A 25,427-nucleotide genomic window follows, 5' to 3' on the forward strand; every position below is an offset into this window, starting at 1 on the left:
GTAACACTGGTTATGACATAGTTGGTCATTTGAATTATATGTATATGTATACTAGACTACCCGTGACCCGTTGGGTCACCGGGTAGGTCTGAGTTTCCCAGCAACGAGACATTGAAATCACGCGTAAACGGCTCCTTTCCCCAGAAAAGGATATATCTGGCTGATATTTCTTGCACGCCCAGCTACCACGTAATGAGTACTTCGGGTCCTTTATTGCAAATAGCTGTTACCTGGTAGCAGGGCATGCTAGAAATAGCAGCCAAATCTTTGGAGGTGAGATACGTTGAATACACTCGAAAAATCTATGGAAAAAAAATTATTTCACACCAAGGGTCTTTTACAAAACATTTACCGTATTTTTAAAGTCATTTTCACTTTAAAATATTTTTTGAATATGCCCCAAAACATTTTGTAATGGCATTCACTTGAAAATATTTTTAAAAGACATTAAAATAGTGTCTGTTTCAAGAAAGCTCTTAAATAATTTTCAATTCGTCTTTTGGTCATTCGTAGTGCTCCTACAATCACTGGTATTGTAACCGCATTATTATTATTATTATTATTATTATTATTATTATTATTATTATTATTATTATTATTATTATTATTATTATTATTATTATTATTATATACATACACGCATACATACATTCAGCATGCAAAGATGAAAGAGAACATCAGAAAGGAGCGTTACAGGAGAGTTCAAGCAGTCCTAAAATCCGAGTTAAATGCACGTAACAAGGTGTTAGCTTTCTTTAGCAATTCCGGTTGTTATTTACAGTTTCAATGTGTTGAACTGGAATATGAGCAAAATAAGGAAGATTGACAAGAAAATCCGTAAGCTGCTAATTTGTAATAAGATGCACTAGCCAAAGGCAGACGCAGATCGTCTTTACCTACTCAGAGCTCAAGGAGGTCGATGTTTGATCCAGTTTGAAATCTCTTATAAAACCACCACAACTGGACTGGCAAAATATCTTAAAACATCTAACGACTGGAGGCTAAAGCTCGTTGAAAACCATGCAAGATGTAAAAGCTTCGTTCTGTTATGAAGGGAGCAAAAACTTTTCAAGTGAGTTTATGCATAATACCCAGGTTGAACAGCATGACATGGCTGATAGGTAGGAACAAAAACCTCTATATGGTAAATATGTGGCCTGTAGCAAAGAAGCTGATGTAGACCAGAAGCACACCCGTCAGTGGCTACGGAGCTCGGGGCTAAAGGTATAGAGTGAAGGCTTTATCTTGGCTGCTCAAGATCAGAGCTCACTGACCCAGAACTATCAAGCTAATATGATGAAAAATGGCGTAGACCTAAAGTGCCGATACTGTAACGATTGGATTGAAACAGTGGACCACCTAATCTCTGGGTAAAAGGTCTCAGCACGTGTAGAGTATAAATTAAGACTTGACTAGGTTGGCCAATATCTACTTTGGATAATGTGAGGGCATCATAAAATCAAAACTGCTGACAAATGGTACAAGCACCATTCTGAGGCTGTAACTGAGGGAGAAAATGTAACGACTCTTTGGGACTTTCCAGTTTGTACAGACCGGACCATCAAACCAAATAAACCAGATATTGTTGTGAAAGACCAAAACAATAAAATTTGTTTATTGATTTTCGTTAGGCTTATGGAATGATTTATAGGAATTAATTTTGAGGTCTGAGGAAACATCTAAGAAGTCAGTCCAAGTTTAGTTAATATCAATAGACAACCTAAGCCCTAAAGAACTAAATTGTTTTCTAAAGGAATCCATAGTGTGCCCAACACAATTATGTGGCAATGCCAAAACATCGTCCCAGTATATACCGATGTTATGGTTGAGGAATTTCGAATTTAAATGATCTAATATATATAAACCAACCTAATTGCATATATCTGCGCTGATGTACGAACCCATTGGCACATGGAATAGTTCACGAGGATTATTATTTTTGTTTTGTTTTGTTTTTTTTGTTTTTTTGTTTTTTGGTTTTGTTTTTTTTGGTTTTGTTTTGATCCAAATAAATCCACCACGAAATAACAGTGTCGTACATACGTGCATAATGAGCTTATTTCATGCAAACCGTCTTGCAAAGCTTTCTCTGTCATGTTCAAACGTTACACACCTTCCTTCCAAGCACTGCTGTAAACAGCCGAAGTGGGCTAGAATGTTAAAACTTAGTGAGCATGCACAGCAGAGTTCAAGATTAATCTGTGCCAAGCGACTTTACTTTGTGTGCTTTAGCTTCGTTACTATGGCAACAGTCCGGATACTTATTGATCAGACCACTATATGTACATACAGACACATGCACACACACACATACACACACACATACATACATGTAAATATATATATATATATATATATATATATATATATATATATATATATATATATATATATATATATATATATATATATATAGTGAGAATTTACAAAAAACCATAAGATGAAGACGAATGTGTAAACAACAAACAGATGTATTAGTTTAACGCTCTGGAAGTGAGAAAGTCTTTTACGTTTCGAGCCTACGCTCTTCGACAGAAATAAACAGGGAGAGAAAATAGAAAAAGGTTTAGTGGCTAACGATCTATCATGGCGAATGCCGGACAGAGGTGTCACACAGGAGAGCTAGGAAGAAGGGGAGATAATAAAGTAATGGTGATCTCAAAACGAAGGTGCGCGTGGGTGTGTATGTGAGAGCGTGTATGTGCGTGTGGAAGTGGGCTGGTGACATTGACATGTGCGTGTGTGCATTGTAGGTGTGAGGATGATGGTATATATATATACATATATATATATATATATATATATATATATATATATATATATATATATATATATAAAGGGCATTAACTTTCGGTAAATATGTTACTTATTTTGGGTAGTTTTTTTACTTATTTAGTCCCTCGATAGCGTGAGGCATTGATGCACAGTTAATGCCCTTTCTATATTACTAGCAGTATAACCCGACCTTGTCCGGGTGTGACTTATTATGCCATCTACGATAAGTCTTGCTAGCTGAAAATCAACTAAAAAAGAAAACCTTACAACGAAAAAACCCTTATGATGTAAATATGTTCATAATTCAAAAGACGATGAAATTAATAGAGAAAGTCTGAAGGCTGTTTTGCGTAAAATTATTAAGCATACGTAAATTTCATCCGTGTAATTGGCTATAGAAATGCTTGTGCAAAACAACTTTTTGCGCTGCCCTGATTATACATAGCAGGGCAATTTCTGATGAAGCAATTGCTGGCGATCTGTTGCTACACAGTTTTGCCAGAATTCTATCAGATTGGGCAGAAGATGTTGATGCACCATTTTGCATTATGTTCAAAATAGCTTCTGGAATGTGGTGCATTACTGCAGTCTGTTGCTGTCATTTTAAACCGGTTGCTGTCTTTCCCCAGTAAACTCTCTTCTTTGGAGGCATAATCTATGTATACATTAAACAGAACAACAAAAGTTATAATAGATGGCAGTGTCGGTACTTTTCACATATCTGTAATTTTTCAGATTAACACCCGCACGATTAACCAACCCTAATCCTAACACTAACCCTAACACTAACCCTAACCCTAACCCTGACCCTAAAAACCGTAACCGTAACATTAATCCTAAACCCTAACCCTGACCCTAAAACCCTAACCCTAACACCCTAGTGAAAATCCTGGTAAATTTACAAAACATTGACGAACATGAGTTATATTTTACTGAATGATTGTGTACTTCTCAAAAATAACCTGCAGTTGTTTCCTTCCAAATTCCTACATGCTTGAAATGTACATACATCAAGGTACATTTGTACAAAGTTTCATGAAAAAATATTCATTTTCCTGGAAGTTAAGAGGAATTTAAGTGGAATTTCCGAATATTGTACCCACCCCCTTCCAAAACACTTTCACCGAAAATTTTTGTATATTTGGAATCTACATAATAAATAATATATGCATAGAAATTTTCATTAAAAAATATTCATTTTTATGAAAGTTATGACCTTCCAAAGTTGGGGGATACAACTCTGTAGTTATGCCATCAATGTTTTGTAAATATACCACGATGTGAATGATTGTTTACTTGCACGTGTATACGTTTGAGAGAGCGAGAGAGGAAGAGGGGGATAAATGAATAGAGATTGAGAGCAATGTGTATGTTGTTGTCACAGGTCATGTATGTGTGGTTGTGTGTGTTTTTACGTATCTATGTTATGAAAAATAGGTAAATAATACTGAGATGAAAGTTTAATCTATGACGTTGTATGTATCACTTTCTCTCTCTCTCTCCCTCTTTTACTTTTACTCTCTATATTTTTATGTTGAGCGCGTGTGTAAGAATGGCGTTCCAGGTAGCAGGGATGAAATATAAAAGTTGCTAGAAACAACAGCCAAATCTCCCTTAAATCACACAAAGTAAACGGAATTTAAAAAATCTAATTACTGCACTGGAAAGTTCAGATCGAGAAAATTCCATTGATGTAAAAAATTTTACGAAAAAGTGGAAAATGTGGATTTCTATAACCATTCAAAAAGGCTTCACACAAACACACAATTTCAGATTTATATATTAAGATTAAATATATCCATGAAGAAACGATGAATTTTTTTCATTACGAAATTTTTCGTTATTTTTTCATTATGAGGTTTTTTCACGCTGACTACTTGATAAATTCTTATAAAGAATTTATCCTATATTATATTATATATATATATATATATATATATATATATATATATATATATATATATATATATATATATATATATATATATATATATATATATATATATATATATATATTAGTTATATGTATATAAATATTAGTTATAGAATAAAAGGACTGGGTTAACGACTCAACATATCACACCCCCTCAATGAACATATATAAGAAATACACCATAATCCGTCAAACATAAAGGAATATGAAGAAATAACGCAAGAAGAAATAATAAATAAGAAATATAGCATATAGTGTATAAAAATTTTATACTATATGCTATATTTTTTATTTATTATTTCTTCTTGCGTTATTTCTTCTTATTCCTTATGTTTGACGGATTATGCTGTATTTCTTATATATGTTCATTGAGGGGGTGTGATATGTTGAGTTCTTAACCCAGTGTTTTTATTCTATAACTAATATTTTACTCTTGTCTCAATTATTCTGAGCACTTCTCCTTGCAGCCCTGTATAAAATCTATTGGTTTCCTAATAAGAAATCATTAATATTATATATATATGTCTTGCAAACAACTCGCACATGCAAGTGCTACCAGTCAAGAACTCCGCATACCGGAAGCCAGCAAGTGTATGGGGTCATCAGGAGAGAATGAGCGCCGTTTCGGGGCCTACCTCTCGACGGCATCAATGCGCACCGGCCCCCCTCACTGACATGAGGCCCCGCTTGCTAGATCAACTGATTATTAAAACAAAGCTCAATATTTCTCTAGCCATCGCTCATCGTCTCTTTTTAACCAAATCCAGTGGCTAGCCTTCTCCACTGTAGTTTGGATATCGGTAATGGGGGTATTTACCTAACGATGAGTTAGGCCTAACGATAACAGCAGTTGTCTCACACTGTATCCTACAAATCCTCTACATCCGACTTCGATTGGAAAATGCTCCGCTTTCCAGCCTGCGTCTTCACATTTCTCGAGGAGGTTTTCATAACGGTCATACATATATATATATATATATATATATATATATATATTATTCCTCTGAACTCATTTTTGTTTGAAATATGCAAATTACCTAGGCAATAAATGTGTTTCTACTCTTTTTTTGTGTAATTCTAAGTCCCTCAATTATTGGATATAAGATCGGAGAATTGTCGTGCTAAACACATGTCCATAACTGTCAACTTATCTCCAAATCATATGAAATGAAAGATGTAGTTATTAATATTTACTAGAAAAATTAATTTTCGGATGGAAATATAAAATTTTACAAGAAAACTTTCACATAGCCAACAGTTATCAGACTGATGACGGCTGCAAGCCGAGATTTCGGTGTGATTGCCAACCTTTTCCTTGTATAAAATATTCCTCCACTAAAAGGTACTGAGTAATCCTTCAGTTTAATATCGAAACAAACATTACTATGAGCGTATCCATACATATATATAAATACATGTAGACATTTACGCATAATATATATACATATACATAGGGAGAGGGAGGGGTACAGATATAAATAAAGACATACATATGTACATACATACATACATTTCATAGAATTGTGTAAGCGAATGTAATATTCAGTATGTGTAGATCCGGCATTGCTTTAACCTATTATAACATCACACAGTGATGAGACAGCTGACACAGTTTTGCGGCTTGCATTCAGTTCCCATTCACATACAACTCGAAGCATTATTCCTACATTCTCAGTTCTTTCTTTCTGTATCAAATGCACGTTTTGTTTTTTGTTTTGTTCTTATTTTTTGTGTTTTTTTTTTTTACCTGGTAATTACTTAGTATGTCTTTCATGACTAGCATACTTTGATTAGAAATTGATTTAGTTCCTAATTCTAGCATATCGAGTAATAATGTAGACGTCCCTTACAGAAGAACTGCAGGTAACAAAACACTGAAAAAAAGCATGCTAGTGTATGAACTACAGTTTATATAAGTCATTGTATAATGGATTGCACAGCGTGTCTTTCAGGTCTACTCCTGGTAGATCTACATCTAAAACAATAAATTTTAGGATTGCATCCGTTCTTCGATCAGCAGCGTAAATACCAGTCGCAGAGCATTTGGATCAAAACAATTAATTGAATCTAAAGAATCATGCGCATCATCCACAAGTCTATTAACGCATCTACTATTGGAATCAGATATATCCACTCAAAATTTCAATAGCAGTTTTATATACCAATTTATCTTCTGTTATGTTTGAAAATATCTTTTGTTGATTCTGTTATGTTTGAAAATATCTTTTGTTGAAGTACATCAAGTTTACTATGAGATAATGTAACTTTCAGAACATACCAATTTTGTTTTGGTGGATAATTAACATCGTTACGGGAATAACTATGAAATTAAATTACACAGTTAAAGAGTTAATTGGAACTTGATAACCTAGTTTCATATCATTACGTACCACAAGAAAATGTATCCTATACACCTATGCTAATCATATACAATAAGCAATTAAAGCTACCTCACTGCCTACAAATATTATACTTCGCAATGTCTGATAATCTGTTATGATAATAAATAATACGTTTGTCAAAAGTTGCCTCGCAAATATTGGTTTTATTTTCCGCGAGAAGATAAAATACCGGCTGCCCCACCATCACAAACGTTTTCTTTTTTATGTATATTTTGCCTACCGCAAACTTGTATTCATTCTGTGTTTCTCCAACAGATACTACAATTGTCACTGTTTCACTGATGTTGCTAACTCTATACGACCTCTACATATTCTCATTATCAGCTCGATCGTCTTCCATTCTGGGTGTATTTACTAAATTGTGGCTGAGTCAATCTATTATACACTTTCCCCTTCACAAAGCTTCCATCTGCTACCAAACAAAGAAATCAATATTATGGTGACATTTTAGCTACATTATATAATTACATTATTCCAGTCTTCTAGTCTATGTTTGATGTTTTCTTATGATTCATTGCTTTACTATATTTCCTTCTTCTTCTTCTTCTTCTTCTTCTTCTTCTTCTTCTTCTTTTCCTACATATTATTATTATTATTATTATTATTATTATTCCTTTCATATTTCTGATTTATCTCCATGTCACATGAATTATTACTACACTACGTGTGTGAGGGGATTGTGCGTGCGTATGTGCACGCATAATTGAAAACACAATAGGAAATAGCTCAAAGAGGATTTTGGCATAATTTTTGGTTATGAATTAAGAGGTGAGCTTAATATACCGAATAGCAGGCTCAGTTTGTTCTTAATTATTCGAAATGCACACACGTACACATACACGCGCGCACACAGACACACGTACACACACAAATACACACGCATACGCACACGCACACACACACACATAGACACACACACAAACACACACACACACACACACACACATGCATGCGAGTCGGTGAACATATGAAAGACGATTCTATATATCTGAGGATGTAGATGCATTTCTGCATCTACGAAACCTTATGTAATGGTGGGCAGAATCAACAATATATATATATATATATATATATGTGTGTGTGTGTGTATATATATAATTAATATAAACAACTACGTACAATTTCTCATATAGATAGATAGATACACAGACAGACAGACAGACAGACAGAGACATAGATAGATAGATAGATAGATAGATAGATAGATAGATAGATAGATAGGTAAGGAGGGACACATCTATGGAGGAGGAGAGGAAGTGGTGGGATAATTAGTAACGATGATTATGGACATTTGCAATATATCTCAGAGGCGTTCTAAAAAGTAACTTGAAATTCTGCAGATTTTCTCGTAAACTATATAGTGGATTGAAAAATTTAGATTTACTGATATTATTAATTTCAGATTTAGGCACAAGGCCAGAAATTCCGGGGGAAGAGCAAGCTGACTACATCGATCACATTGCTCAATTGGTACTTATTTCATCGAGTTCCAAAAGATGAAAGGCAAAGTCGACCTCGGCGGAATTTGCACTCAGGACGTTAAAACGGACGAAATTCATGGCGTGCTAACGAATCTGCTAAGCTCACCGCCTTTTTTAAATTTCCTTTCTACTATAGGCATAAGGTCTGAAATTATGGGGGAGGAGATAAGTCGATTACATCGACCCCAGTACGTAACTAATACTAGTACTTAATTTATCGCCCCGAAAGGATGAAAGGCAGAGTCGACCTCAGCGGAAGTTGAACTCAGAACATAGACAGACAAAATGCCCTGCGTGCTATCGAATCTGCCGATGTGGAAGAATAGCCTTCATCTTTGCTAGCAAATAGCTTTCAATATTTAATACAGAAAAAAGGAAAAAGGAGATCGCTGGGAATAGAAATTTTAAGGTTTTTAGGTGCAGGCATGGCTGTACGGTTAAGAAGCTTACTTTGTAACAAGTGGTTTCCGGTTATACCCCACAGCGCAGTATCCTTGTTAAGTGTCCTGTACAATGAACAAGAGTGACCAATGCTTTGTGAGTGAAATTTGAAGTCAGAAACTATATTGAAGCCTGTTGTATGTATATTAATGTATATGTCTCCTACTACCTCTTGAAAAATGGTGTTGTTTGTTTACATCACTGTAACTCAATTGTTCGGCACAAGAAATCAATAGAATAAGTATTACACTTATAAAATATGTACTGGGGTTTATTTGTTCGATTAATCCCTTCAAGGTGTTGCCCTGGCACTGCCGCAGTCCAATAACTGGAACAACAGAGAGAAAGAGAAAGGTGGTAAACCCTATATCTTAGTAATATAAAGTAAGTTGAAAACATTGGAAATACTTATAACTCAACTATATAAATGAGTACGTAAATATAAGACCAGCAATTTTGGAGAGGGAGCTAGTCGATGACATTGACCCCAGTATTTAACTGAGGCTTATTCTATCGACTTCGAAAGGAATGAGAGGCAGAGTCTAACCCGATGGCATTTGAACTCAGAGCGTAAAGTCGGAAGAAATGCGGCTGAGCATTTTGTCCGGTGCGGTAACGATTCTGCCAACTCGCCACCTTTGCAACGATTTATAATTTAACTAATAAACTTAAAATCGTATCAAGACAATTATCCCACTAGGACAATTATCCCACTAGGACAATTATCCCACTAGGACAATTATCCCACTAGGACAATTATCGTTCTAGGACAATTATCAGACTAGGACAATTACCCGCCCCGTATGACAATTACCCCCAACAACAACTACCCACTAGGACAATTATCCTCCTTGGTTAATTATCCCCTCTCCAATATATTAAGAAATTTTAATTATCATCTGTTTTCCTCAGGGGTAATTGTCCTTGGGGTGTTATTGTCAAGGGGGGGGGGAGTAAATGTCCTAGACTCCTTAAAATCACAAATAGTGCTTCTAATAAAGACACAAGGTATGAAATTTGGGGAAAGAGGCAAGTCGATTACATCGAACCCAGTACTCAACTGGTACTTATTTTCTTGACCCTAAAAGGATGAAAAGCAGAAATGACCTAGGTAGGATTTGAACTCAGGGCGTAAAACCCGAAGAAATTCCACTAAGCATTTTGTCTGGAGTGCTAATTATTCTGCTGACAGCTAGCCACCTTAATGATTTCGAATTTTAGCACAAGTCTAGCAATTTTAGGTGGGGGAAGGGGTTAGTCGGTCGATTACATTGATCCCCAGTGCTCAACTGGTGCTTATTTTATCAACCCTGAAAGGATGAAAGGCAAAGTTTATCTTGCCAGGATTTGAAATGAGAACGTAAAGAACCGGAAGAGATGCCGTTAAGAATTGTCTGACGTGTAAGCACGTCTAAAATAATTCCCGCTAAAACTGTCTGATAAACAATCTGTAAATAGATGAAATCTTGTGAATAAACTATATCGTCTGCTGAATAACCGATAAAGAGAACGGGGTGGGATTGTAACAGCTGCAATAAGAAAACAACAATGCTTTAATGACTTCGGTTTATAAATTACGACTCTTGAGTGAAAGTATGTATGTTTGTACATATAAATGTATGTGTGTGTACGTGTGTGAGTATAAATATAAATATATATATATACATGTTTGCGTGTATAAATATATATATATATATATATATATATATTTCGTATGTGTATTTCGTGTGCAAGATTCTTGATGTGGATACGTGTGTTGAAAGAAATACAATTAAACCTTGGGAGAGGCATTATGCCGGTAATAAACACACGCACTGGTTCAGTCCTTTATTAATAAAGGACTGAACCAGTGCGTGTGTTTATTACCGGCATAATGCCTCTCCCAAGGTTTAATTGTATATATATATATTTATATATATATATATATATTCTTTCGCTCGTTTCAGTCATTGGACTGCGGCCATACTGGGGCACCGCTTTGAAGGATTTTTGTTTAACGAATCAACGACAGTACATCTTCTATGACTGATACTTATTATATCAGTTCATGCTGCTGAAATGCTTGGTTATGTTGGTGTAAACAAACCAGCACCGTTGAGAAGCAGTGGGGAGGGGTAAGCATAAACACAAAGACACACAGAGAGACAGACAGACAGACAGACAGACAGACAGACAGACAGATAGACAGATAGATAGATAGATAGATAGATAGATAGATAGATAGATAGATGTCAGTTCTCCGGATGTGTTTGTGTGTCTGTGTGGTATGTGTATATGTGTGTGCCTGTGTCTGTGTCTGTGTGATGTGTGCGAACGTGTGTGTGTGTGTGAATGTGTTTGTGTGTGTGTGTGTGTGTGTGTGTGTGTGTGTGTGTGCGTGTGTGTGTGTGTGTGTGTCTGTGTGTGTGTGCGTGCGTGTGCGCGCACACGCGTGTATGTATAAAGGTTTAGCGATAAAGTGAGTTGTTAAAGGAGATGCCAGTAAGATAATCCTTTCTACTACAGAAATTTGAGGGGGTGCGGAGGGGTTAATAGATTACGTCCATCCCAGTGTTCAACTAGTACTTATTTAATCGACCTCCCAAAAGATGAAAGGTGAAGTCGACCTCGGACGAAAATGAGCTCAGAATGCAGAGTCAGACGAAATGCCGCTAAGTATTTTGTCCCACGTACAAGTGATTGGTAAAGAAATAGATTCAGAAAGACAGGTCAGTCGGAGTTTTATGGTGGGTGTTTATACCCGGGCTGTCGTTTGTGAACTCTGTTCGCTCTTTTATGTATTTCTATCAGGATTTTTGTTAAACTGTATGAGTAAAAGGATTCCGACTAATTGGTGCGAGAGAGTGTACCTTTGTGCTCATATAATTTGCAGGTAGGCTAGGTATGTGTTACGGTATATTGCTAAGCTAGTGTGTTAATATATGCGCGTACATGTGTTTGTTTTGGCTCGTACGCGCTATTAGTTTTCTAGTCAATGTTGATGCCGGTGTGCGCGTGTGAGTATGTGTGTGTCTACGTGAGAGTGCGTATGTGCACACGTGTGCGCATGTGTCAGCACGCGCGCTCACGTGTGTGCATATGTTCGCGCACAAGCCCGTGTCGAGATGCCGGTGTAGTTCTATATTGTTATTTTACGTGATTTTTCTTTTTAAGTTTGCTCGCATGCGTGTTTGTGAATAAATACTGGAAAATGGGTTGGTATGTATGTGTATAAGAATGCATGCATTTGAGTGTACCGCATTCTGAGGTGGGCATGTGAGAGTATGGATGCTTGTGATGTGTTTATCAGCGTGTCGTGTTGTGTGTTGTCTGTATCTGTGTATATGTGTGTGTGTGTGTGTTTGTGTGTGTGTGTGTGTGTCTGTGTGTGTGTACTTAGCGAGTGTATTTAATGCGTGCATATACATGTATGCATGCTTATCTGTGCATTTGAGATTATTTGTGGGTGTGTACGCTGGCCAATTGTTGTTGGCACTCCGTCGCTTACGACGTCGAGGGTTCCAGTTGATCTGATCAATGGAACAGCCTGCTCGTGAAATTAACGTGCAAGTGGCTGAGCACTCCACAGACACGTGTACCCTTAACGTAGTTCTCGGGGATATTCAGTGTGACACAGTGTGACAAGGCTGACCCTTTGAATTACAGGCACAACAGAAACAGGAAGTAAGAGTGAGAGAAAGTTGTGGTGAAAGAGTACAGCAGGGTTCGCCACCATCCCCTGCCGGAGCCTCGTGGAGCTTTTAGGTATTTTCGCTCAATAAACACTCACAACGCCCGGTCTGGGAATCGAAACCGCGATCCTATGACCGCGAGTCCGCTGCCCTAACCACTGGGCCACTGTGCCTCCACACGCTGGCCAATACTCTCCTGAAAAGCACTAGTCCATCGCAAGATTATCATTTACAGCTGAGAAGACTGGGGCAACGTGAAATAAAGTGTTTTGCTCAAGAACACAATGCATCGCCATCTGGGAATCGAAGACACGATTTTGCAATTGTGAGTGCAGCACCCAAGCCACTGGACCACATATGCATTGTATATACATACATACATATTTATGTATATGAAGCTCTATATGTTCATCCGGGGATGTTATCGGAGAGAAAAGAAATTTGTTGATAAATCGGTGCATTGAACCTAGCTACGATGTTGTATTTATTCTTCCCGAGTTATAGAAACTATTTTGTCACACACGCCATCAAATATTCAGGGAACTAGTAACAGGTGCAGTAAAATAACCGTTACTGTTCACAAAGGAATGAAGTAAAAATAATGGCGTTTTGTGTGCGAGCAGATGTCTCAATAATCAGCGTCTATGATAAGAATAGGTTATTATAGTAGCAGATACAAATGTGTATACATTTGTATGAGTTGTGTATATCAGTGTGTTTCTCTGTGCGCGGGAAGTGCGCATGGGAGGTGTGCGCAGGAGATGTGCGCAGCAGGTGTACGCGGGTGGTGTGCGTGAGTGAGTGTACGTACGCACGCGCGTTTATATTTTCTATGCTGTATAGAGAATAGAAACGAGGTGAAGGAAAAAAATTAGAGATAGAACCGGGGGTGGGTGTCGTATAGATAATTTTCCCGCTTTAACTTCCATGATATATGAATCACTTACATGAATACGTGACCAGAAATGGTGAATTGTACCAAGTCCAGTACTTGGCTAGTACTATATTTATCGATGTTAGAAGGACGAAAAGTGAAGTTGACCATGGAAGGGTTTGAACTAGTAATGCTAAAAGGTGGAACTAATACTGTAAGAAAATTTTACTCTAACGATTCTATCACTTACGAACTTGTTGTTTCGAAATTAGATACAACGCCATCAACATTTTAGATGAGGTTACTACTCATTTACATCAAACTCAGTATTCTAATGGAGTTCTGTTTTATCGACTGGGGAACTTTCTCATCACCCGATACGCGGTTTCAATATGTGCATATTGACATCGTCGGATCTCTGTTATCGTCTCAAAATTGCACACACCTCTCACTTGTGTGCATCGCTTTTTTTATGGCCTGTAGCCCTCCCTCCTCGAGATACCACTGCAAAAATGATAGCAAAAGCTCTACTTCAACATTGGGTTGCAAGTTTTGACACACCTGCTATCATTACAACAGACAAAGGACATCAGTTCGAATCCATTCTTCTTGGAATTGACACACCTCTTAAGCTGTAAAGGACCACCTATATAACTGCTTACCATCCTGCAGCCAACTGCATGGTGGAACAGTTCCACCGACGGCTGAAATCTACTCTTAGAGAGCTAATCACAACAAAAGCAAAATAGAAACGTTACGACTGGTCAAAGAATACAATAATAAAAAAAAAGGCACTAAGTCCTTCCGCAATAACTAAGTAAAATTAGAAATTTCCAACTATTGTTAAAGAAGAAATTGATACTCCGGCACGACATTTACTTTACCTGGAAAAATGATCACTCCCGTTGCTCTTTACGACTGCCTAGACTCTGCAAACTGCATTCATCGCATGAAGGACTACAGTCAAGTTTACTAACTATTGCTCCACGTTCTCAAAATGTCACCACCAATTATCCATCTGATATTCAAGAAATAGACTCATGTATTTGTGCTGACGATGCTATTCGACCTCCACTTTAGCCACTCTATTTGAGACCTTTCAAAGTTCTCAGTAGAACGACGAAGTATTTCGTCCTGAATAATATTCATAGAAAAGACTCAGTCAGCATCGATCGTCTAAAGAATGCTCAACTCGAGCCTAAAGCATCAACCCCATCACCTGATGTGACATCAGCACATTCTTCAACTGATAGCTCCACGTCTGCTCTAGTGACGACAAGCAATTGCATTGGCCTTCTCGCTTTGTGCAGTACAGTGCATAGCATAAAAAAGAAAAGAAAATAGAGAATTTTCAGTGAGTGCTACACAGAATTTACATGTATATACCTAAACACATAAATGTGCTTTACACACATACATCTGAACGCGTATCCATCGCACACACTATAACATGCACAACAGAGAATTAGACGCTTAAAAACACATTCATTGCTTGCAGCATGCATAAAATCATTATGGATAGAGGATGTCAGCCTAATTCAGCCGCTTATGTTCCTAAGCGCGGAAATATCGGAATAGACTCACAATACCCAATCACTGGTATTCATTTCAAATGCATATATTGAAATGCACAAATGCACATGAATATGCAACAACCGATCCACTGGTAGAGTCAGACAGAGAGGAGAAGCATTACAAGGTTCATTTTATCTTGTTACATTCTTCATCAAAATCTCTAATGATATGTCCGTCAAATAAAAAAAATAATTTCAATTCTTACACACATCTGTTATTGGAGTAGTCGGAGAACGATTCAGATTTTTATTGTTTCCATTAGTTTTCTTAACTGCTACCCACTTTTGATTGCCTGTACAGGATGATAATGCATATAAATGAATATATATTATCAAGAACATACCGGTTTCATCTTTTCAGTTATTTTACCTTAATTATTCATTTCTTTCTCTTTTGAGATGGTAAATCATGACTTTAGAGAGAAAGTTGACTCCTACTTCCAGCAGGTCGAGATTCACCACAGAGCCCACATCATCAGCTTGTGCAAATCTTAAAATAATCTTTGAGCCTGTGAAAGTTTCAATCCTGTGTGATGTGCGTGCGTGTGTGTGTTGTGCGCGCGAGCACGTGGGTGCGTGCGTGTGTATGTGTGTTCAAGCGTTCGAGCATGTGTCAGCTTTTGTACCAAGGTGTATAGCAGTGTGTGGTTGTATATAAGATAGCCTGTGTATCTGTGCATCCGTATATGTTTGTGTGTAAGGAAAAGAGTTTCCGTTTGCATTATTTTAAATAATCAATCGACGCGATATTTATTTATTTCCAGCTTTTGAGTCTTTTTTCTTAACATTTTTTACAAGCTGGAGAAGTGTTTTCTGTCCATTTTAAAATATTACAATAATAATAAGATTTATAAAAGAAAAAAATAGAAAAACATTGTTTCCAAATTTCTCAATAGTTACATCATAAATAATACTTACAACTAAACAGAAATACATACGTTTATATTCATACAAAGAATATAAAGATAAATATATTCCCACATACGTACATTCGAACATACATGCATACATACATACATACATACATACATAGTACGTATGTATGTGTATGTATATATATATGTATGAACGTCTATACGTATATACAGAAACAGAGAGAGGAAGGTTGGATGGATATAAACGAGAGGGATATGAAATGCGTTTATAGGCGAGTGATTGTGATGCATACATATATGTGTACGCGCCCGCACACACACACACACCAAACACACACACACACACACACACACACACACACACACACACATATATATATATATATAAATATATATATATATATATATATATATATATATATATATATATATATATATATATATATATATATATATATATATATATATATACATATACATATATGTATGTATATATATATATATACATATTTGTATGTATATATATATATATATATATTTACATATACATATATGCATATACAATCATGCATGTAAATAATCCAACTAATCCAGTCCATATAAAAATACATTTAGATGTACACACACACTCACATACATATATGTACGTACGTGTATATATATATATATATATATATATATATATATATATATATAATTCATATTGAAACAATTGAGACATACAGTAATGTTTACATACCATTAACAGTATGCATTATTCATAGCAAATATGCAACCATTAGATTTTTATAGCGCGAAATATACAAATAGAGTCCATTTTATAATTTCAATATGATGTCACCTAGAGACTCACACACGGATATGTACACAGACACATATATGTTTCTATATGTAAGTGTATATATATGTATATATATGTATATATATATATATATATATATTAATATATATATATATATATATATATATATATATATATATATATATATATATATATATATATATATATATATATATATATATATATATATATATATATTAATATATATATATTAATATATATATATTAATATATATATATACATATGTGTGTGTGTGTGTGTGTGTGTGTGTGTGTGTGTGTGTGTGTTGTGTGTGTGTGTGTGTGTGTGTGTGTGCGTGTGTGTGTGTGTTAATATATATTCATATATATTTATATATATATATATAGCCATGTATTTGTGTACATACCGAAGTATATGATGGTTTTTAGCTACAGCATGTTTGTAAATAGTTGTTATAAATAATTGATATATCTCTTGCTGAAAGAAAAAAAAATCTATATAAATTTTATGGTGCTAAAGTGTTGACAGACTAAGAAATATAGTATATAACAGTCTTACACATTACCCTTCCATGTGTAAAGCCATACTGTTATTCCGGAAGATGAATTAATGACATGTCTTATTGGAGAGAGAGAGAGATTCTGAGATGTAATTATTTGATTGGTCTGTGGTGTGATGACATTTTTGTCATTCGTCAATGTGGGCGCCCCTACACGTTCGAATTGCCTGCTAGAAATAGCAACTAAATCTTTCTCAAATTACACTCTAGTGTCTCAGAACATAGACAATATAGTAATACATGCCCTTAACATGACAAAATGGTGACTATTGGAATGTATAAACCATAGGTCTGCTTGATAAGGACCTTAATCAGTATATAGAAGCTAGTTATAGAGGTGTGTTATAGATAATCCATCTGGGAAATAGACGGATAGAGAGGTAAGATAAATTTAAACTCATTGGATCTCCATTCAGTTCAACGATGAGTATTCAATTATTTGATCAACTGATCCACCTACTCATAGAATTAGCGAGTAAGTGGCTGAATATTTACCAAATATATGTACCCTTAACGTAATTCTAAAGTAGAGTCACTGATACAGTGTGTCCAAGACTGCTGGTTCAATTCGTCCAACACTTTTCGGCACAAGTCTCCGACCATTCAACCACCCAGTTCTATCCATAAGGCTTGGATCGACACAAAACTATAGTAAATGGCACTTAATCATGATGCCATACAGTAGGTTTGAGCTGTTATCTCGTTATTATGAAGCGAACTTATAAATTATTCGGCTATGCTGTGTCCATGATATACAAACAGATATACAGCCAGACAGATAGACTGCGCTCAAAATTGACCGGATGGAATAGAATTCAAGCAGTTAATACGCATCACTTTGGTTTGGAGTGGAAATTATAAAATAGCAAAAGAGAGAAGTGATGAAAATGGATACCAAGGCCAGGAAATGTTGACAGTACACAGAGCCTTCCACATTAAGTGTGACACCGATAGGCTGTACTTGTCCAAAAGAATGGGTGGAAGAGGTTTGATCAGTTGCCAGGATTGTATCGAAGCAGAGGAAAACAGCCTAGAGTGGTATATAAAAAATGCTATGGAGTCATTCATAAAACATACGAAGAAAGCCGGCGTCATCTAAACTGAGAATTGTGTAATGAAAGAAAAATAGAAAAGAAGAAATGAACACAAAAACAGAGAAACCATGGAAGGGAAAACATGTACGGTCAGTTTGCAAGAGATGTGAACGCGAAGACAGATACAGAGGACCGGTGGCTATGGATGAAAAGGAGTGACCTGAAGGTAGAGGCAGAAGCACTCATATGCGCAGCTCAAGAATAAGCGTTAAGGACCAACTGTGTGAAGTGCAGAAAAGACAACACTACCGACAGCGACAAATTCAGAATGTGTAGTGAAAGTGTTAGCGAAATTGGCTCAATACGAATACGAAAGACCCCATGAAAATATGGCAAGAATGATCCATTGGGAGCTCTGAAGTATAAGCAAACCCCAGGAGTCACCGTGAATGAGAATTGCGATATCATGTGGGATACAATGATTCAGTGCGATCACCTGGCCAAACATCAGAAACCGGACATTGTTGTATTGAATGAAAAAGAAAGAACATGCATGATAATCGACATAGCGTGCCCCGGTGACAACCGGATCAATGTGAAAGAAGAAGAAAAAATAAATTACTATGACGATTTGAAGTGGGAAATACGAAGGTTGGGGTCAGTGAGGAGAGTAGACGTGATACCAATAGTAATTGATGCACTTGGAAGTATCAGCATTCACTACCAACATGGCTGAAAAAGTTAGGTGTAACTGTGCAGGTAGAACACCTACAAAAATCAGCGTTACTTGGAACTGCAAGAGATCTTCGCGGGGTTCTTGAAGCATGACCAGTAAACAAGTGTCACCTTAGTCTGCTGGGTGTGGGCAGCTGACACTTTCCATCATACTCAGCAAAATAAGCTGTGAGTTTTCATATAATAATAATAATAATAATGATAATAATAATAATAATAATGATGATGATGATGATGATGATAATAATAATAATAATAATAATAATAATAATAATAATAATAATAATAATAAGAAGAAGAAGAAGAAGAAGAAGAAGAAGAAGAAGAAGAAGAAGAAGAAGAAGAAGAAGAAGAAGAAGAAGAAGAAGAAGAAGAAGAAGAAGAAGAAGAAGAAGAAGGAGGAGGAGGAGGAGGAGGATCAGGCAGTGGGAAAGACAAACAACAACATAAGAGATACAGCTCAAACCAAAGAAGGACCTAAAGAAAAATGATAAGAGCCCTACCAATAAGGAAGGCATAAGTGTCACCAACGACTTAAATGATTTAAGTGAGGAAGATCAGAATATTTTAGATGCGTTGCGGGAAGTAACGAGAGAAAAAGTAAGAAAAAGGTTACCAGCACTAAAAGGCACCAACAGAAGGAAGCTGCTAGAAATGACTAGGAAAGTAGCTTCTGTTATCAGTAGGATAGATACAAAAATATACGAGATACTAACTTATTGATGTATGCAGGAGGGGTAGTAGCCACCAGAAGATTAGATATCTTACAGGGAGAGATAAAAAAGGAGAAAATGTAGAAAAGGAGACAACAAAATAAAATGAAGACTTTAAGACAAGATCTGAGTAGAATAGAATCCTGGAAAAGAAACAAGTTAGGAAAGAGATGACGCAAATCTTGCCTCGAGGAAAGATACTTAGTCAAAGAGAAAGGATTTGAGACAATAATAAATAAAAGTGATGAAACAGCGTATCATAGCAGTAGCAGGCAAACTCTCCATATATCAGAAAAGAATATATCAATATCAATAGAATAGATTATTTGAGACAGACCAGACGAGAGTTTATAACCAAATAAATAGTGGAGAGCGAAGTACTGAAGATGGGAAAACCTAATGCAGAAGAAGTAGAAAGTTTTGAATCAACATTTGGCATAAGCTAGTCAATCATAATGGAGATGCAATATGGTTAAAGAAAGTGAGCGAAAAAATAGTGAGTGAGAAGCAGCCAGACCTAAGATTAACTAGTGCATGTGTTTAAAAAAAATGCCGAATTGGAAGCGTCCAGCACCAGATTTAGTTCAAGAGTACTGGCTAAAGAAATTCAGTAGTTTACATGGGAGACTGATGAAACAACTTCAGGATTGCCTTAAAGGAGGAATAATACTAGATTGGATAACTAGGAGGACAATACTCATTATAAAGGATAAGAGCAAGGGTAATACAGCTAGCAACTATAGACCAATCACTTGCTTACCATTAGTGTGGAAGCTGTTAGCAGGCATGCGTTCAGGAAGCATTTACGAGCACCTTGACAATCAGAATGTTCTACCAGAAGAATAGAAAGGTTGCAGGAAGATGGCCAGAAGAACGCAAGATCTATCATACATAGACAAAGCAGTTCTAAATTAAGTAAAAGCTAGAAAGAAAAATCTAACAATAGCATGGATAGATTATAGGAAAGACTATGACATGATCGCACACTCTTGGATAAGTGAATGTCTGAGTATATTCAGTATAGCAGACTACATAAGAGAATTAATTAGCTTTAGCATGAAGAAATGGAAAGTAGATCTCTACTCAGGTGACACACTCTTAGGGAATGTTAATATCAAAAGAGGAATTTTCCGGGGGACTCGTTGTCCCCTTTAATATTTGTCTTATGTTTGATCCCCCTCAATTTAGTATTAAGAAAGGCAAACGTAGGGTATCAGTTCAGAAATAGTAAGGGAGAATTAATCATTTGCTCTACATGGATGATCTGAAGCATTTTAGTAAGAATGAAAAAGAGATAGATGCCTTAATACAGACTGTAAGAGTCTTCAGCTAAGAGACAGGCATAGAATTTGGCATAGATAAGTGTGCAATATTAGTCATGAGAAGGGGACATGTAGTCAACAGAGAAGGCATATAATTACCAGATGGTCAGACATTAAAATGATTGAAAGGAGGAGAGAGCTATAAATAATACAGTTCTATATTTAAGAGATGAGGAATTATTTACATTATTTACATTATTTACATTTGACGGATATTCGTCCTCATCTTGTTTGTTGTTAACACAACGTTTCGGCTGATATACCCTCCAACAGTCTAATCTGTTGTGTGTATATGAAAATAATAATAATAATAATAATAATAATAATAATAATAATAATAATAATAATAATAATAATAATAATAATAATAATAATAATAATAATAATAATAATAATAATAATAATAATAATAATAATAATAGACAATACAATACGAAGAGCGTGATGCGACTGCAATATATATTTGATCGATTGGACGATATTTCGACAGGTAGCCTGTCTTTGTCGAGTTTAAATTAAAAAGTGATACATAGAAATTTAAAATTATTGTCATTGAAATCCAAAATTTGAACGAGGGCAACCAGCGTTCCCACGTTGATGGAATGACATCATCAGTGTTCAATATTCACGTTTACAACTGGCAAGAAGAAAAAGAAAAGAAAAAACAGAGAAAAAAGAAAAGAAAAAGAGTATTTAATCAAACAGTTTTATGCAAATATGATGAAATTCTGTCATTTTATTCATCCCTTCGGGGCGTGAACTCACATTTTGAGGTCTGAAAGTGTAGCAGATTCAGAATATTTTCTGAGAATATGCACTTTCAAGTCTTTTTCAAAATTGCAGTCGTTTGATTCAAAATGTTCGGCAAGTTCTGTCGAACTATTGTTATTGTACCTGACATGGTATCTGTGCCCATTCAATGTTTTGTTTGATTGTTCTGTTGTACAGCCAAGATAAATAGTGTTTCGTGCATTCTGCTGCGTACACCAAATGGGAAGCTCTACACGTCCCACCTTCCGTGTAAATCATAACATTTCTGTTATGATTCCTGATACAATTCACTTGACTCATGTTGTTGCACAATGAACCTCTCTTGTGGCTGTTTTTCAAGGTACAGCGTGCAAAAACTTCAATGTTAGTTTTCTTGGAGTCAGAAGTAGAGGTTAATAGTTTTCATATTTTTATTCTGTCGTCAGAAGTAGAGGTTAATAGTTTTCATATTTTAATCTGTCTAGATAATTGTTCTCATATTTTTAATCCGTCTAAAGGCTACAATAGGTGGCTGAGGAAATATTTGTTTGAAACGATGATATTTTTCCGCAGTATGCTGATAACACTTTTGGAATGTCAGCGAAATTTCGCTGCCAGTTAATGAACTTTGAAAAATGAAATTTCGTCCCTGAAGACAAAAAAGGAAAAGAAGCTGAAAAAGCTGATTTCCCATTCCTACGGTTTTCTATTCCCAGAGAATAAGTCAGTCATAAATTTATCTAAACTAAAACTTTCACCCAGCGGTGTCTCTGTCTTTGACCTTGGACTCCAACTGGAATCTAGATAAAGTTTGGGATGGATGTGTGCAAGCACTACTAGAATTTCTTGAATCTTGTCAGATAGGCATCAGAGAAAGCCTTAAAACAATGAACAGATAACAATGAATAGTCTTATCCGGTACATAGATCCATACACTTTGAATTCATTTTATTTTACACTGACTGAAAAATGTTATTGATGAGAAAATTGTGAAAATTTGCATGTAGTACTTATATGATTAAAGTGTATCTAATTCGATGCATGGCTATACTCGTTTGATTTTCCTTGCATAAATCATATATACATATATAGTGTTATGACGGTGGATTTTCGTACAATTGTTATATTTAAAACGACCAGAAATTTGCGATAATTTTCAAGTGAGAATTACATTTATTGCTTTTTGTATTTTTGGGAAATTGTTTATTATTTTTTTTTTTTTTACTCAGCACATTTTTTTCTCGTCTTCATAGATTTCAAATTTGTTGACAACGTATTGTTTGCTTTCATATATTTTTTTACAATAAAAAATATAATCCACCAGCGCAATATCTGTAATTTAAATATATTTTCGTATATACATTTATGAATATGTATATATAAATATACTCATACATACACACACACACTCACTCACACACTGAAACACACACACACACACACACACACATGTATATATACACCCTCGCACGTACACATACACACTAATATATATATATATGTATATATATATATATATATATATATATATATATATATATATATATATATATATAATTTTTGTGAATCATGTAAAAACAAATAGTAAATGAGTATATGCATATATACGTACAGGTATGCGCATACCGACATCCACCTGTATGTATAGGTGCATATCTGGGTACAGGACATTGCAAACAAACGTAGACGAGAACACACGAGCCACATAGAGAACATTCTATATATATATATACAGATAGATAGATAGATAGATAGATAGATAGATAGATAGATAGATATGTTTCTTTATTGGCCACACAGGGCTGAACACAGAGGGGACAAAATTCAAAGTAGAGCTTTTCTTTTTGGGAAGAGAAGAAAAAAAAGTGGCGGGTAGAAATTCGATCAAAAGGGATCGTGAGAAAAAAAAGGCCGATCAATAGGGATCGTGTATCACAGAAATGTCATAATGTAAAAAGGGGGAAACAGATTAGGTTTATCCGTAGAAAAAAAAGCCAACGGAAAAGACCACGGTAACCTTGGGCAATAATGTCATGCAAAAAAAATACATTACAGTGACTCTTTTTTCCTTTCTTTTTTTTTGGGGGGCGGGGGGGTCATAGGATTACGCTCAATGTGATTCCGTCATTCACACGTGCTATCCTTGCTACATTCACCCATTCTTTTTTTGTGAAACATTCACTAGACAAAACTTCCCTCTCTACTCTCACCTTCCTCTTCAAATGATACTTGAAGAAGTTGATCAGAGATTGCCTTGAGAGGAAAGTCTTTGTCTCTTGACCTTTCAGACGCGTCCACCATACACATTTTTTTCACCATAGCCACAAGTACGATGAAAATGGCTCTTCCTTCTCGTTTGAAGGAAAAAGGCGCGACAATATTCACGATAGACTCGGTTGATAAACCGACTCGTCCCACACGCGATAGCAGTCGTTCGACATAGGCCCACAGGTCGGAAATGGTTGGACACTGTACGAGTCCGTGCAGAACGGGTTCGTCGCTCTGACCGCATTTCGGATAGGTCGCCCCGTGTTCCTCGAGCCATGCCTGTAGAGCTTATCCCGAACGAGTAGCGCTTCTCGATAGCACTGCTAGGCCAGTGATCTCTGGAAGTTGTCCATAGGTCCCGGCCCGAAAATCGTCTTGAACAGGAGACGCCCAGGTCCGCCTCGAGATCGTCGTCGTACCTCCCCTCCACTAATCCCCTATAGAATGCTTTGGTTGTGTTGCAGTCGCTCATGGTCGACCCGGGATGGTATAGTTGCTCGAGAGCAACACGACACTCGCAGAGAGAGAAGATATGTATATATGAATATGCATATGCATATATATACACATATGTGTTTGTATAATTCATGTGGAGCAGGACTTCAACTTTCGTCTGACAACTTATTCAAGTGGTCAAGGTGGATTTTATACTATAACTCAGATTTGTTCTACATACTGTAAGCCAATGGGCAGACAAAAGCAAAATGTGTTAAATGAGGGAAAATTTGAATTGATACATTCTGGAAAATAAGACTGCGCTCAAACAATCATATTCCCTTCCTTCAAGGGATCTGCTCACAACCTCCATGGGTCACCTTTACTTGGATACATCTCAGGCAACAACAACTCCCTATCTGAAGGGGCCATGATAACACAAAACTTGACTTTAAAATGACTTAACAGATCCTATCAGGTGTTGTTGTTAAGTTAGACATATCATGTGCCAATCTTTGGCCGAAATATAACACACTTATCTATCTATCTATCTATCTATCTATCTATCTATCTATCTATCTATCTATCTATTTATCTGTCTATGTTCCGGACATTGACTGACGAGGAAATCGGCTGCGAATAGTCCGTGTATCTTGCTTTTGTCCAGTTTCCTGTTTGTTGTGTTATCGTCTGCTTTTCCGTCTGCTGTTTTTTGTTGGACATCCGTTTACTGTGTTTTCTCGTTGTTCTTTCTGTTCAAC

The sequence above is a fragment of the Octopus bimaculoides genome, chromosome 2 (assembly GCF_046866305.1).
Source record: "Octopus bimaculoides isolate indiv1 chromosome 2, ASM4686630v1, whole genome shotgun sequence".
NCBI lineage: Eukaryota > Metazoa > Mollusca > Cephalopoda > Octopoda > Octopodidae > Octopus > Octopus bimaculoides.